The 17,218-nt window shown below is 38.2% G+C and overlaps 1 protein-coding gene across 2 annotated transcripts in view; it reads left to right on the top strand.

Moving 5' to 3' along the window:
* LMNTD1 (lamin tail domain containing 1) overlaps positions 1-17,218 on the top strand; it is a 510,701-nt gene that overhangs the window by 316,573 nt on the left and 176,910 nt on the right. For both annotated transcript variants that reach the window (XM_059185811.1, XM_059185807.1), the window contains exon 1: positions 5,310-5,407. The gene's annotated coding sequence lies outside the window, so the exon portion shown is untranslated. Of the gene's footprint in view, positions 5,408-17,218 lie in introns of those variants that run through there.

The following is a 17,218-nucleotide window of genomic DNA, read 5'->3' as shown; positions in this document are numbered from 1 at the left end:
GCTATAGCCCCACCTCAGATCATCACAGAAGTTCTGCTAGCCAATTCCCAATTAGTCAAATCACATCATTAATAATGCTCTTCAGTCCTCTTACACACTTGTCACTGGAAACTAGTAGGAGATTGCCTGAAAGGTTGAACATTCCTCGTCCCATCAATTTAATGGCATGTTTGCCAAGAAAGAGTTGTATTTTGTTCTCAAGCTAGTAAATGCAGTTGTACTTTTTATTATGTTATAATATTTAATTAAATACTGTGTAAACTAATGAGATATGAGTGTGAAAGAGAGCTCTTCCTATGATAACTGAGTTGAATGCTTTGGAAAGACAAGATGAGAGTGAGTGGCTGAAAATATTATAATCCACATAAGTTTGGAGAAGGTGAACCAAAAATGATTGGGGAAAACTCTCATAAAAATCAAATAACATGGAGGACATGGCGAGATGAAGAGGAGAAGGGAGTTGAGGAAAATTGGAAGGGGAGGTGAACCATGAGAGACTATGGACTCTGAAAAACAACCTGAGGGGTTTGAAGTGGCAGGGGGGTGGGAGGTTGGGGTACCAAGTGGTGGGTATTAGAGAGGGCACGGATTGCATGGGACACTGGGTGTGGTGCAAAAATAATGAATACTGTTATACTGAAAATAAATAAAAAGTAAATAAATTAAAAAAAGAAAAAGAGAATAGCATCATTGTAAAGCAAAAAAATAAAAATCTCTTGAAGATTCTGCACTCTGTTTGCCTTTTGCTGCAATTTAAGGAAACATATATGTCCTATGCCATGTCCTCCATGTTATTTGTTATGCTCCACAGATAAGTGAAACCATATGATACTTGACTCTCTCTGCTTGACTTATTTCACTCAGCATAATCTCTTCCAGTCCCATCCATGTTGCTACAAAAGTTGGGTATTCATCCTTTCTGATGGAGGCATAGTACTCCATAGTGTATATGGACCACATCTTCCTTATCCATTCGTCCATCAAGAGATTTTTAGGTGTGGTTCATGCAAGAAAAATAATACAAAACTCCAATTAGCAGACCTGTACTCAAAGAAGGCACCTTAGGACACTATTATATAATTGCTGGATGAAGATACTCATATGCATCTTAAGTTAAAACATTATATCCAAGGTAAATATCTTTTTGTTGTTGTTGTTCTCTGATTTGATAAGTTTTGCAAATGACTGACCACATTGGGTCCCTGATTTCACTGAATGAGACACCTTCCGTGTTATATCCTATTGTCTTCCAAACAGTAATAGTACCTTTATTCTGACCCCTGCCCCAGTATTCAGGCTGATTTCTGCATTCATTCAACACATACATTTTAAGAACTTACTAGCTGTCAGAATTCCCTTCTTAAAACTCAGATCTAAGCTTCTCTCCTCTGCCCACAATCACTCAGTGATTTTCCGTTGCCTGCAGAATGAAGCTAAAAGTACTTACCAGAATGTTGAAGACCTGCTACAATCTGACTTCCACCCACCTTTTTAGCTTCCACTTCCTAACACAGCACTCCATATTCTCTAAGTGTCAGTCACCCACATTTTGGCTGTTGCCCAAACACATGACACCATTCAACATTCTTTCAGAGAGAGCCTGAACTCTATATTTTTTATCTCTCTTAATTTTACTCATTATTGAAAATAGTAATTTATAGTGGGAAATATATTGTTCCTAGAAATTCTGCAATACAGAAAATGCTAAATGTGTCTGAATAAATTTTACTGAATGAATTTTAAGTTGTAAAGAGTACTGTACAATACATAGCCTGTGGATGGAGTCATTAACTTGTCTTTAATAATCAAAAGTTTAAATGTGTCTATTCTTGATAATTTAGTAAAATTTAAAAATCTACATAAAAATGATAACTTGACTGTCCTTATCCAGTTGTCTAAACAGGAAGAATACCTAGTTCCAGGATGACAAATATCAGTGGATTATTATGTCACTCTTGTCCTTAGTTGTCTGTTTCTCTCATTCACATTTTTTCCCTGGAAGTCTTATATCTGTGGGAGGTCTTAGCTGCTACTATAGCAAGAACTCCTGAAATGCTCATCTCAGCCAGAGAACCTGTCAATTCCACGCCTCTTTGTAATTGGTTTTGTGTATTTTCACTCAGTAAAAAACTATCCGTCATATCAGAGTTTAAAATGGAATTTTCCAGGGGCGCCTGGGTGGCTCAGTGGGTTAAGCCACTGCCTTCGGCTCAGGTCATGATCTCAGGGTCCTGGGATCGAGCCCTGCATCGGGCTCTCTGCTCAACAGGGAGCCTGCTTCCTCCTCTCTCTCTGTCTGCCTCTCTGCCTGCTTGTGATCTCTCTGTCAAATAAATTAAAAAAAAAAAAAATCTTAAAAAAATAAATAAATAAATAAATAAATAAAATGGAATTTTCCCAGCAAACCCCCTTTCCTCTGACTTCTGAGACCACCACCTCAAGGTTTTGGAGTTATCCACAGATCTTGGGGATCTGTTTTATTCTGTGATCTTCCTTAGGCCACTACTAGTTGCCAATTATTTCTTTCCATAAAGATTGAATTTGTAAGGGTATTGAAAACTATAGGAGTACTTGTGCTTTTACAGGCAAACTTCTTGAAATATTTTTCCATACTCACTATATTCACACTGTTATCTCCTGTTTACTTTTCAACCCAGTGTAATATGGCTTTTGTCCCCAAAATTTTACTGAAGCTATTCTTATCAAAGAACGAATTACTGCCTTGGTGCTAAATTTAATTGACATTGTCTCAGTTGTCAACCTAACTTTTTATAGACTGATATTTAGACCACCCTTTCTACTGGAAATGAATTCTCCCCTCTGCTTCTGTGATACCTTTCTATCATTCGAACTGCTTTGTTGTACTATTCTTTTTAGGCTTCTTTCTTCTCCCCTTTAAAAAAAAAAAAATGTGTCCATTCTTCAGAGTCCCGAATCTTCTTGTCTCCTCCCTCTACACACTCCTCTAAGCAATCTCATCAGTTTCCCTGGCTTTAATTACCACCTCTTCCTTTGGCCACCAGTTTTGTGTATCCAGCTCTGTAATTCACCTGAGCTCTCATGATGTGCATATATAACTATGTCCAGGTGTGTCCTCTTCAATATTGCATAAGCACGTTGACTTTAACCTGCCCAAAGCTGATTTTACCGAAGGGCAAGAATACTCTACTTATTCGCTTTTCTTAGTGAATGATACCTTTCAGTATCTATTTGCTCAAACCATCAACCTTAAAATATTTATCAATCTTAATTTCTTTTTTATTCTATATTCTCTAATCAATATCAAGTCAACTCTACTTTTGTAATATTTCATAAATCCATCCACTTTCTCTATCCTTTCTGCACTGCATGGTTCAACTCATGATGATATCTCTCACAGATATCTGCAACTGTCTTCTAAATGAACTCCTTTCCTGCACACTGGCCCATCTCCAGTCAGTTTTCCAGGCTGCAGCAAGCTTCCTCTTTCTAAACACACACATTTAGCCACATCCCTTGCCAACTTTCCTATCAATGTCCCCATGCTACCCTCAGTATTAATTCTAATCTCTTTCACATGGCTTGAGGGTTCTTTGTGGTCAACCCCATTTTCCCCTCAGCCCCATCTTTGTCACTCTTTCACACTCTGTGGTGCTTCTTTAAATTCCCAAACTGTATCAATTCTCTACCTGTTGACCTTGGCCTTGCCATGAATCTCCTCCTCTCTGATCAGGATATTCTTTCTGCTTATGACTTCTGCACCCTCTCTCTGCAGTTTATTCATTCAACATACTATTAAACACACACTGTGCACCAGGAATTGCTTTGGTTCTAAGACCACAGTAGGAAGCAAAAAGATATGTTGTGGTGAACTCCTGAGGCTCAGAGTCTACTGGATAGACACAGACAAGCCAATTTAGGCTATTGCAGGCCTTCATGATGAGGGGCGGACACTGGGAGTCCAAGGACCCAGATGAAGACATCTTACTCAGGCTGGAATCAGAAGGCTTCCTAGGGCAGTCTTATTTGGAGGATTAGACCTAGGAGAAGTAGAAAGGTAAGAAGCCAGGGAGTTTAAGAAAGATCTCAAAATGTAAAGTTCTTACCTTTTCTTCCTTCTCTTTTTCCTTCACACTCTTCTTAACTCTTGTCTTCCACATCCAACTCCCTCTATTCTTAAAACTCTTTGGCTGGTTCCTATGTACTCCTGGAAGTTCACTATTATTTTCCATCATTGGTGGTATCCGTTTTCACAGAAGCACTTCCAGGCCTTCAGCAAACCCACCAGCTTTTTTTCTTCAAGTCTCTCCTCAAGGTGAAAGCCTCATTCCATACAGCAGCCATGTCATCCATCTCTTGGACAAAAGCTATCAGCTAACTTGTAGCTAAGTAGGGTCAGGCCCAGATATTCTTCTTCTTGTCCTTCTGCTGTAATCTTTCCGATTGTCCTCTTTTCTGTTCATACTTTCCAGTAGTCCACAATGTCAAATTGTCTGTGAGAAATAGAAAACCCATAATTATCTTCTAAAATAATACAGCACAGATCTAGTTTAAGAAGCCTTTCCTCATAGCTTGGAGTTTCCTGTCAGGCCTTATTCTCACCAGTATAGGGCGGTGGTAAGTTTTCTCCTGAGCTTTATTCTAGGCCATGACAAGACCTTTCACATACAGCAAAAGTGAACGATCAGCTAATATCACCCCACAGATCTCTCAACTTCTTAAAGGGGTGTATCATCCTAAAAACCATTAGTTCATTTAGGGCTTATTATTTTACATAGTCCTCCCATTCAGGCAGTGGTCTCCATTTTAAAAGGCTTTAATAAGAAGAGAAATATTCTAGGATTAATTTTTTTTTAATTTTTTATTTTTTATAAACATATATTTTTATCCCCAGGGGTACAGGTCTGTGAATCACCAGGTTTACACAGTTCACAGCACTCACCAAAGCACATACCCTCCCCAATGTCCATAATCCCACCACCCTCTCCCAACCTCCCTCCCCCCAGCAACCCTCAGTTTGTTTTGTGAGATTAAGAGTCACTTATGGTTTGTCTCCCTCCCAATTCCATCTTGTTTCATTGATTCTTCTTCTACCACCTCCCATCCTCTGCTGGGGCAGAAAGGAGGGCAGCCTTACCTATTCTTGGTTGATGGCTGCAGGGAACTCTGCCTTGCATCAACACTGTCATTATTTCTTCACTGACTACAGACTGAAGATTTGGCAACAATGCTGGTGGCTATATATAGAAGGAAGCTAATTACTTCATTTCATTCTTTTGTTGGAATATTTTCCTACCCACTTGCAAATAATCTTCCCTTTCCTTTAACAGCTCTCCTCTGAAGAGACCAACAATAGCACATTCATCAGAAGCCAAGTTGGAGCCCAGGAATAGACAACGGAAGCCAGGGCCCAGGGCCCACATTAGAGGTCAGTGTCCACCAGCTCCTAAGTAATTGGCCTTACAGTGTCTCCAAAAGGAGCTCTTAGAAGAAACAGATGGAAACTTCTCCTGAATTCCTTATATGTTTGAAATAGGTAGGTAGATGACAGATAGATAGGTGAGAGATGATGATAGATGATAGATAGACAGATAGGTGATTGTTTCACCCATAAATGCTGTCATATTTCTATAACAATGGCTTCAATTCAGGGCTTTTAAGAGTCAGTGTTAGCCATTCTTTTGGGGACTCTATGAGCAATCATTTTCTTGGTCTGAACAAAAAAAGACTCAGAAAACAAGGTTCCCTTTTTCAAATTTTGTTGTGAGAAAAAAAAAAAAAAAAGACAGCACCTGAGCACCTTAGTCAGGGGCACCTTTGTGATGACATTGGAGACAGGGCGCTATGTGCATCTTATGAGCTGTAACATTTATAGCACTTTAATCAATTCTGGTTTCACAGAGAAATTAACCAGTCAATAAGGACAAATCATGGAAAGGGCAGTTTTTATTTTTTTTTTAAAAAGATTTTATTTATTTATTTGACAGAGAGAGAGAGATCACAAGTAGGCAGAGAGTCAGGCAGAGAGAGAAGGGGAAGCAGGCTCTCTGCTCAGCAGGGATGCTGAGGCAGATACGGGGCTCGATCCCAGGACCCTGAGATCATGACCCAAGCTGAAGGCAGTGGCTTAATCCACTAAGCCACCCAGGTGCCCCGGAAAGGGCAGTTTATAAACTAAAACACAGATACTTTTACATACCATCTGGCAACTCTTGATAATACAAAAATGGGTGAAGACTTCAACAAAGGCCCCTCCATTCTGACAGAGATTCTGTGCTTATTGTTCTTTAACATTTCCAGTATCCATTTGGAAATTTAAGAACAGAGTTACTGTATATGACACCTGATCAGAGGAGTAAGTTGGGGTGAATAGCACCAACTATGCATAGAATTTTTAAATGAAGCCATTAAAAAGTGATATATATCATATGATCTCCCTGATATGAGGAAGTGGTGATGCAACATGGGGGCTTAAGTGGGTACGAGAAGAATAAATGAAAGAAGATGGGATTGGGAGGAAGACAAACCATAAGTGACTCTTAATCTCACAAAACAAACTGAGGGTTGTTGGGGGGAGGGGGTTTGGGAGAAGGGGGTGGTATTATGGACATTGGGGAGGGTATGTGTTTTGGTGAGTGCTGTGAAGTGTGTAAACCTGGTGATTCACAGACCTGTACCCCTGGGGATAAAAATATATGTTTATAAAAAATAAAAAATTATATTAAAAAAAGTGATATATATGTATATAACTACATGAAAAAGCAGGTTATAGAATAGAATATATCACCCCACTTTTGCAAAAGAAATAAATGTAAATATACAGAAATGCAAACACGTGCCACCTGTCATTCTATCTTCTTTCTATATATCTACCTACCTAGTATGTAACTATCTAACTATTCAGGGAAATAATTAAAAGAATAAACTCTACAATGTTGACTACAGTTATTTTCAGCTCATAAGTTATTTTGTTTTGTTTTGTTTATGGAGGGACTTGGCTTTTTCCTTCTTCTGATAAAAGTGTACTGACTTCACTCTGTGTGTGTGTGTGTGAGAGAGAGAGAGAGAGGGAGAGAGAGAGACATAGTTATTTTTTAAATTTTTTTTAAGATTTTATTTATATATTTGACAGGTAGAGATCACAAGGAGGGAGAGAGGCAGACAGAGAGAGAGAGGAGGAAGCAGGCTCCCTGCTGAGCAGAGAGCCTGATGTGGGGCTCGATCCCAGGACCCTGAGATCACGATCTGGGCCCAAGGCAGAGGTTCAATCCACTGAGCCACCCAGACACCCCTGAGACATAGTTTTTTTTTTTTTTTTTTTTTTTTTTTTTTAATAAGAAAAAAATTAAAACCCTAAATAGTGGGTTGAGACTTAAGCAATAACAACTAATAATTGTTATTTTAAAGATGACAAATATTTGTGAACTGGAAACCTGAAATAGTGTTTAAAACCATCGGGGCAGTTAAAAAGAAAGTCTTAAACAGGCTGAGGACAAAGTATTGTTCACTGTTTGATTTGGCCAGTTTTTCAGCTGCAGTAACTATGACTTTACGACAACATTTTCACATACCAGAAATAGATATTAAAGTGAATGATCACTTTAGAAATGTCGTTATAGAGTAATCCCACCTCTGATATTGATCGTATTTAACAGTCCCATTCAGAAGAGTAATATTGTAGTCCCTTTACTGTCAGTGATTTATTACTACAATGTTCAAAGAGATACAGTGTATGAAGGAATTATGCAATTGGGACTCTACATTAGTTTTATTGCGAAAATGAAGAAAAAGAAACATGTTTAGGTATGGTTTCTATTCCCTGACTTTTTCCTTTGGAAGAATTACATTCTGTTAATTCTTGAGACAAGAGGCTGAGGCTAATATTTAGCAACGTATATTAGACTATCTATCAGGCATTGTACTGGTACATTTAACATTTACACCAATTCTCTAAGGTATGTATTTGCCTTTAAGACACTGAGGCTCAGAGAAATTTCCCAATTTCTCTGTGATCACATAGCTAGTAAGGTGGTGGTACCAGAATTCATATTCGAGTCTTTCTGACCCCAAACACTTTGCTTTTTCCTGTTAGACCAGGGTTATAATGTTCCATGGTGGTGGATTGTATTATTTTTCAAAATTACTCAATCTCCCCTTTTTTTATAAGATTATACATCCTGCCCCATTGCCTATGGGCAAGGCTGTGTGACATGATTTGGTCACTGGCATGTGAACAGATGTGATGAACACTACATCCTTTAAGAGCCATCATGATATTTTGTCATTTTTTCCCCTCTGACATGTGAATGTCCCAAATAGGGAAGCTCCTTCAATATGGGTCCCAGAATGTTGAAATCATGTGGAGCAAAGCTGAGCAGAGTCTCTCAGCAGCTGCCAACACAAAGCTACCAAAATGTGGACAAGTATGCCTTCATTTTTTATTGCTACATTATAAATTAACACAAGCATAGCAGCTTAAAACTACAAATTTATTTATCTCACAGTTTCTGTAGGTCAGATATATGGGCGTGACCCTATTGGATAATCAGCTCAGGGTCCCGCACTGGGCTGGTATCAGAGTGTGAGCTGCTGTTCTCATTTGGGATTTGGAGCTCTCTTCTGAGCTCACTGGTCGCTGGCAGAATTTCTTTTCCTGTGGTTGTAGGACCCATTTTCTTGTTGGCTGTCGGCTACTGGTCACTGTCAGTTCTTAGTGGCTGTTCTTAGATCTTTTCAGTGTGGCTCTTCCATATTCCAACCAACGTTCACAGTGAATCTCCCTCCTGGCAAATCTCTGAAAAGCAGCTGGAGATAACTGTCTGCTTTTAAAGGGCACAGCTTCACTCAGATAATCTCCTTATCTTAAAGTCAACTGATTAATAAACTTAATTACATCTGCAAAATCCCTTTGCCACATAACATAACATAATCACGTGAATAACACCAAGGTAACACCATCCAGGCCTTCTTAGAATTCTGCAGACTACAAAGAGATAATTGTATTGTATTGTAAGCCATAGAGATTTGGGGAGATTGATTTTTTTTGTTTTGTTTTGTTTTGTTTTTTACTGCAGCAAACTTACTAATGCAACTAGTTACCTGAACTTGCATGTCTGTGCATATAGAAAAGGGTAGAAATCATAAGGGGCAGGCAGGTGAACAAATTTTTACAAAGTGAACACCCCGGTACAACCAGCATCCAGATTAAACAAACAAAAACAAGTAGACAAAAATCAGAAAATTATTAACAACACAGAAACCCCTTTCCAGTCATTTCCCATATCCTAAATAACCACTATCCTATCTTCTAACACCATAGGTTTTTTTTACCTGCTTTTGAAATCTTATGAGTGGAATCTGGCTTCTTCCTAATACTAGGTCTAGGAGTTTTATTCCTTCTGTTGTTTGCAATTTTAGTTTCCTCCCTGTATAATATTCCATTACATAGATATTCCACAGTTTGTTTTTCCATCCTGCAGTTGTTGATAGACATTCGGTTCATCTCCAGTTTTTAGCTATGGCAACTAATGCTCCTCAAACCGTTTTATACAAAGCTTCTCTCCTTACCTCTCCCTTTCTCTCTTTCTTCTTTCCTCCCTCTTCTCCTCCCACCCGGCTTCTCTCTCTCTCTATCAATCTCTCCTTTGGACGCCTTCATATTTTAGATACAAACTTCCCTCTCCCTCCCGTTCGGTTAATGTTAATTTTCAAAATTCATTTTTAAGAAACCCTCTCTGAAAGATAATTGGAAAGCCACAATGAGTGGATTTAGACCAAGTGAGTAAGGAGCTAAAGGAGGGGAAAAGAAAAAAAAAAAATCCACAAGATATGATTTCCTACCCTGGGTTTATCTCAGGGCAGAAGTTGCTTAGGTGAGACCAAGATAATTTCAGCCATCACTCTGAGGAGAGCTATACAGTGTAGTAGGAAACAGCATAGACCTGAGGCACCATTTAAAGATCTGAATCTGGTTCCTTTTTCTAGTTAGGTAACTTGGCAATTCACTACTTCTCTGAGTTTCATTTCTGTCACCTGTCATGGGGACAATGAGACTTTTCCCTTGGGATGTTTCAGCTCTTTCCCATACTTCTACCACTTATACAAAGAACAAAAGCACATTTTGCCCCAGCCCCACTCTACCATCTGTTCCTTGTCCTTCTCTGCCCTGTTTTTGCCCCCCAGAAGACAGGCCTCTATTGACTGCATCCGTCACCTGGCTCTGTTACTATTTTGCTTCCAACTAGGTTCAGCCAATGGGAGTCACTGGCAAGAGATTGGAAGGAGGGAAGAGAAAGAGGCTGGGTTATTGCCTTGCACACACACTGCTCCTTCCCTGCCTTACTGCTTTTCTACAGTAGCTGCTTTCCTCTCAACCACAGCTCTAGCTACCATCTGGCTCCAGTGACAACTCTGTCCTTGCAGTTTAAACCTGTAGCTGATCGTGACTTCCCACTCAGTAATGCTCCACCAGCTTTGGTTTCTTAACCCAGTGCATGCCCCTGTGAATGGTTCCTTTACTATACTCTTTTCAGGCTTAAGTCCTTTGAGTGGATCAACCTTTCTTAATCTGTCCCTGATAGTAGAGAAGGGAGCCCAGTCAGATTGCTGAGCATATGGGAGTATAGGAAACAGTTATTAGAAGCTGCAGGCCAAAGAAAATAAGGAACTTAAAGAACTGGGGAGATGGGATAGAGCAATGAAGGGTCATAGTGTCCCATGAGCCATTTCCATGGTCTCTGCTAAGTACTTTCCACATGTGGCATTTAAACTTCACAGCACCCCATGAGTTAATATGACAACTACCCAATTTTAGAGGTGAGGAAACTATGACTTAGGGTAGTTAAGTAATTTCTTTCTTGAGATCATTCTTTAGTAACTGGCAGAACTAAGATTCGAATCCAAGACTTTGGCCTCCCAAACCCATGCTCTTACTTACATAATTTCAAGACTTAGTATTGTGGCATGGTTGGTTATCTTGAAGAGATAGATATGGGATAGATGTTTTGGAGCTATTAAGAAAAGGCATCTAAGTGTTGATGAGTCCAGAATTAAAAGGTTGCAATGAAGGCACTGGCATTTCTTCTCTGTGTTATGTCCTTCTTTCCCAGCTTTGGCAACTGACCCCAAAATAAATCCAACCTCTTTTGCTTGTCCTTGATGGTTCTCCACAATCATACAGCTTCTCCCATCCTGGAGTTCTCTCACCAGTTACACACTCACCTTGCTTTAATCAAATGGACTATTCTTCATGGTTCTCTTCTTTCTTCATGAAGTTGCCTTCCCTCCTTTTTTCTCCTTCGAAATCCTCTTGAGTCTTTTTGGCCCACCTAAAAGCTACTTCCTCCAGATCAATGACATTATCACACCAACCACAAGTCACCACCTCTCCCTCCTCTGAACATTAGCAGCTTTGTTTATACTGCTTTCTCTGTACCCATCATATGCTGCTTGGAATTTTAGCTGAATGTTTTAATCCCTTGTCTTTCCTAATTGACATTGAGAACTTAGAGGATGGGGAATGCTAAGATGAGTAAAACAGACCACCTACCCCTAAAGAGATAAGAACACAAAGAACTCTAAATACTAGTGCTTTTGTGTATTTTGGCATTTTACTTTAGACAAATGGTAAGTGCTTGGGACATGTAACAGAGTGTATGTTCATATAAAATTGAGGAGATAGCTTTTTGGAAAAAAATGATGTTTGGTATGTACCTGGAAGTCTGAGTGGGCTATCAGCTGTCATAATTTGAGGAGGGCATTTTATTAAGAGGAAGCAGCATGAGATGGCTTTAAGAATATTGTTTCCGTTGTGCACCCCAGTATCCATGATGATTAATGAAACTAATAATAGCAGCAATTGTTTATCGAATGCTTGAGTCATCCCAGACATTTTGTTAAACACTGTTTGTATGTTATCTCATTTAATTAAGACCTTCTCCATTTTATAGACAAGAAAATCAAGGCTTAAACAGATTTTTCCAAAGTGACCTAGTTAATCAGTGTCAGAGCTGACTTCTAATGAGGAAATATGGGGCCACATCGCCTTTTTACTTACAACTTGACATAATGCATAATTCTTTATGCATTTACCACTAACATTCCAGAGAAAATCCAAAACCTTAAAGAGCCAGATGGAACCAACATACTCCTCACATAATATTTATAAATTGATCAGTTTTAAGAAATCTAGTTATTTACAATGTATCTCTGAGAGCTCTTTTTAAAGATAGCATTTCAAAATAATATTCCATTTATCTTCTGTTGGGGTATTAAAATTGTGGCTCTTTAATCTGAGGTATAAAACAAATTCCAAGATCTCTTTGAGTGATGATACAGTTCTTCTTTTGAAATATTTTCTAAAAATAAAATATTGTCCCATAGTAATTATGTTGGTTCCCATTCAAACTATTTAAATTCAAAACATTTAGTGAGTTTTAAAAAAATGGCCTCTGATATTTTTATCATGATAAAAAATGTGACAATGCCTCTCAATCTACAATGAAATTAAATTCCAAGATATGAAACTGCCATGCATTTATAACATATGGGTGAAATTTGCCCCAAACAATGAGCTTCCATTTTCCAGATGCTCAGATGCTCAAGTAATGACATAAACACTGTGGGGTTTCCTGGGTGCAAGTTATAGACTAGTACAGACTGAAAAGGAACTGTCAGTATATTTTTATTTTTTCTTAAATCATACAATGTTTTTTCCCTTGGTTGCTATAAAATGTATCTGTGCCCTGTGAAGGAAGAGTAATGAATTTTCATATTAACAAAATATGACTTGTGCATCAGGATATTGACAATTATGTGGCTTACATTCTTGACCTCCAGGATGAATTAAAGAGGAAAGTCACCATATTACACTATGTTATCATATGCAAAAGAACATTGAGGTAAGGTCAGTTGGAGGACAGATTGCTAGCAAAGTCTTTCAAAAAGTGATAGATAGAGGGTCTTCTGTAGGTAGTTATTTTCTACTGATAGGCAAAAGGATGGTGGGTATTTTTCAGTTACAGGATTACCCACTAGAGCACTTTTTCTCAGGCCTCTCAGGGAATGCCTTGTCTTGGTAGAGTTAAACAGCTCTGGAGAACTACAGGGAAATATTAGCTTTAGTAGAAACCCCAATGTGCTAAAGATCTTGGAGGAAAAAAAAAAATCACATCTGAAAGACATAAAGTTTGGAATCGTCTGGGCTTTGGCTCAATTCAGAACTAACAGTAGCCAGAAACAAAATGGCAATGGAAAATGAAGTCTTCGCAATTTTATCAAATTGCTTTTTATGCTTGCATCTACATATGGACTTTAGGCAATTAACATTTTTCAAATTACATATTCTTGTAGAGGGCCAAACACATCTCCCAGAATGACCTCAATAGGTTACAGTTACACTTGACAGAAATTAGACCATAAAAGGGTAAAAGTTTGATCTGTTTCAACTACATTTACTCCATAGACAATACCCCTAACACCACAAACATCAGTACCTTGGCAAATATTGCATATATCACTGAACAATACTCAGGGTGACCAAACATCCTTGTTTGTCTGGGACTGAGGAGTTTCCCCAGGACCAGGGAATTTTACTGCTACTGAAACTACTAACCTGGAGCAGTCCCAGGCAAAACTGGGTAATAGGCTACCCTATAATGAGATCAAATGTTTCAGTTTTATATGCTAAATTCATATGAGATTTGTGCTAAGAGAAAACAGCTCTTTTATTTTTAAGCCACAAACTTCTATTTGATTTTTTAAATTCAGATTTGTTGGAAAACTTAAAATTATTGTTTCTTTTAGAAATAAAATAATGCAATAAAGGGGTGTCTGGGTGCCTCAGTCAGTGAAGTGTCAGACTCATGACTTAGGCTTAGGTCATGATCTCAGGTTTATGAGAGCATGCCATGCATTGGGCTGCACACTGGGTATGGAGTCTGCATGAGATTCTCTTCCTCTCCCTCACCCTCTCCCTCCCCACTCCCTCTCTTAAAAAAAAAAGAAAAAAAGCAATAAAATATTACCTTGTTCCATAAACAGAAGATGTTTTTTCATAGAGCATAAGGAGTGATTTCATTACTTTAAAGGGTGTCAAATGAAAGTAAAACAAATAAACCAATAAAAAGAGCAATGATTCTTGAAAACTAATACTGTGAAGGAGAAGCAATGGTGTGATAGAAGTCAGAGCTGGTACACTGATGATGCTAATGGTGGTTCTGATTGGGGCTCTGACCTGGGATGTGCCGAGAAGAGCTCAGAGAAGCCGTAAGGCAGCCTGGTATTTGGGAATACTATATATATATATATATATATATATATATATATATGCACACACACACACTAGCTACATATGTGGATCACTGAAAGGAAATGATGGGATGTGGTTGAACCTTACTGTGCCATTTGCTTGTACTGGGACCTCCTTGACAGAAGGACAGGCTGCAGTTTAAGTGGGAAGAATAGGGAGATAGAACTCTAGAAATGTGCACAAAAGACCTAAATGTGCACAAAGACCTAAATATCATCCACTTTTTGTACTTAAGAGCAGGGCATCAGGCAAATTCTGTTTATTAAATTAGAAGTTCATAATAGCTGAGTGGTTTTTAAAATACATTTTAGAAGGAACATTGCAAATCTTTTTGATTCATTCTAATTTAAAATGTAAGGTGTCCTGGTTTCATTTCTTCCTTTTGTATTGTACTAACTGTATATAAGTGGAAAATGATAAACTTGTGTCAAATGAAAGAAGCTGAATACAAAGCAAAATGGCAATTGTTGATTTTGGTTTTTTTAGAGCATACTTTATATAAACCAAGAAAACAGAGGTAAATTAAATTTACGAAGTCTTATTAGTTTAAGTTATTTCCCAGTTGGAAAATAAATTTCTATTTTATTTTTTATTATTTTCCATTTCTCTAAAATAAAAGTGTATTATTTTTAGAGTAGAAATAGTTATCAATAAACATTCTTTTTAAAGGAAACTAAAACACTGATTACTTTTATATCTATATGGGAAATTAATAAATAAATAAGCATTTCTTGACTATTGGGTGCAAATAAAGAAAGTATAGTCCACAGCCTCAAAAAATATAAAATATATCAGGAAAGACAGACCAGACCTGAAAAAAAATGAAAACTGCAATAAACCAGTGGCCAAACTGATCCAAAAGAAAAAAGAGAGGACCCAAATTAATAAAATTATGAATGAAAAGGGAGAGATCACAACTAACACAAGGAAATAGAAACAATCATCAGAAATTATTATTTTTTTAAAGATTTTATTTATTTGACAGAGATCACAAGTAGGCAGAGAGGCAGGCAGAGAGACAGGAAGAGAGTGAGGGGGAGAAGCAGCCCCCTGCTGAGCAGAGAGCCCAACACGGGGCTCTATTCCAGGACCCTGAGATCATGACCTGAGCCGAAGGCAGAGGCTTAATCCACTGAGCCACCCAGGCGCCCCAATCATCAGAAATTATTATCAACAGTTATATGCCAATAAGTTAAGCAACATAGATGAAATGGATCCATTCCTGGAAACCTATAAACTTCCAAAATGGAATCAGGAAAAAATTGACAACTGAATAGACCAATATCTAGTAACGAGACTGAAGCAGTGATCAAAAACCTCCCAAAAAACAAGAGCCCAGGACCTGTTAGATTCCCTGGAGAATTCTACCAAACATTCAAAGAAGAAATAATACCTATTCTCCTGAATCTGTTTCAAAAAAAAAAAAAGAAAAGAAAAGAAACAGAAGGAAAACTTCAGACTATTTTTATGAAGCCAGCATTACCCTGATCCCCAAACCAGGCAAAGACCCCACCAAAACGGAGAATTTCAGACCAGTATTCCTAATGAATATGGATGCCAAGATTCTCAACAAGAACCTAGCTAATAGGATCCAACAGTACATTAGAAAGATTATCCACCATGACCAGGTGGGATTTATCCATGGGATGCAAGGGTGGTTCAGCATTCGCAAATCAATCAAAGTGATAGAACAAATCAATAAAAGAAGAGAGAAGAACCACATGGTCCTCTCAATTGATGCAGAAAAAGCATTTGACAATATGCAACATCCGTTCCTGATTAAAACACTTCAAAGTATAGGGATAGAGGGAACTTTCCTCAACTTCATAAAATCTATCTATAAAAACCCACAGAGAATATCATTCTCAATGAGGGAAAGCTGGCAACCTTCCCTTTGAGATCAGAACGCAAGTATGTCCACTCTTGCCACTGTTGTTCAGTATAGTACTAGAAGTGCTAGCAACAGCAATCAGACAACAAAAAGAAATAAAATGTATTCAAATTGGCAAAGAAGAAGTCAAACTCTCTCTCTTCACAGATCAATCACATGATACTTTATATGGGAAACCCAAAAGACTTCACCCCCGAACTACTAGAACTCATACAGCAATTCAGTAATATGGCAGGATACAAAATCAATGTACCGAAATCAGTTGCTTTCTTATACACTAACTGAAAATACAGAAAGGGAAATTAAAGAATCAATTCCATTTACTGTAGCACCAAGAACCATAAGATACCTGGGAATAAACCTAACCAAAGAGGTAAAGGACCTGTTCTCGAGAAAATACAGAACACTCATGAAAAAAATTGAAGAAAACACAAAAAGGTGGAAAAGCATCCCATGCTCATGGATTGGAAGAATAAACGTTGTTAAAATGTCTATACAGCCTAGAGCAATCTATATTTTCATTGCCATCCCGATCAAAGTTCCACCACCATTTTTCAAAAAGCTGGAACAAGCAATCCTAAAATTTGTATAGAACCAGAAGAGACCCCAAATTGTTAAGAAAATATTGAAAAAGAAAAACAAAACTGGGGGCATCACGTTGCCTGATTTCAAGCTTTACTACAAAGCTGTGATCATCAAGACAGCACGATACTGGCACAGAAACAGACACACAGACCAGTGGAACAGAGTAGAGAGCCCAGATATGGACCTGCAACTCTATGATCAACCAATAAAGCAGGAAAAAATATACAGTGCAAAAATGACAGTCTCTTCAATAAATGGTGCTGGGAAAATTGGACAACTGTGTACTGAAGAATGAAACTCGACCATTCTCTTACACCATACACAAAGATGAACTCAAAATGGATAAAAGACCTCAAAGTAGGCAGGAATCCATCAAAATCCTAGAGGAGAACATAGGCAGTAACCTCTTCGACATCAGTCATGGCAACGTCTTTCAAGACATGTCTCCAAAGACA

This window comes from Mustela lutreola, chromosome 8, assembly GCF_030435805.1.
Source record: "Mustela lutreola isolate mMusLut2 chromosome 8, mMusLut2.pri, whole genome shotgun sequence".
NCBI classification, from domain to species: Eukaryota; Metazoa; Chordata; class Mammalia; order Carnivora; family Mustelidae; genus Mustela; species Mustela lutreola.
The sequence above is the reverse complement of the archived record's forward strand: the minus strand, read 5'-3'. Positions and strand labels throughout refer to the sequence as shown.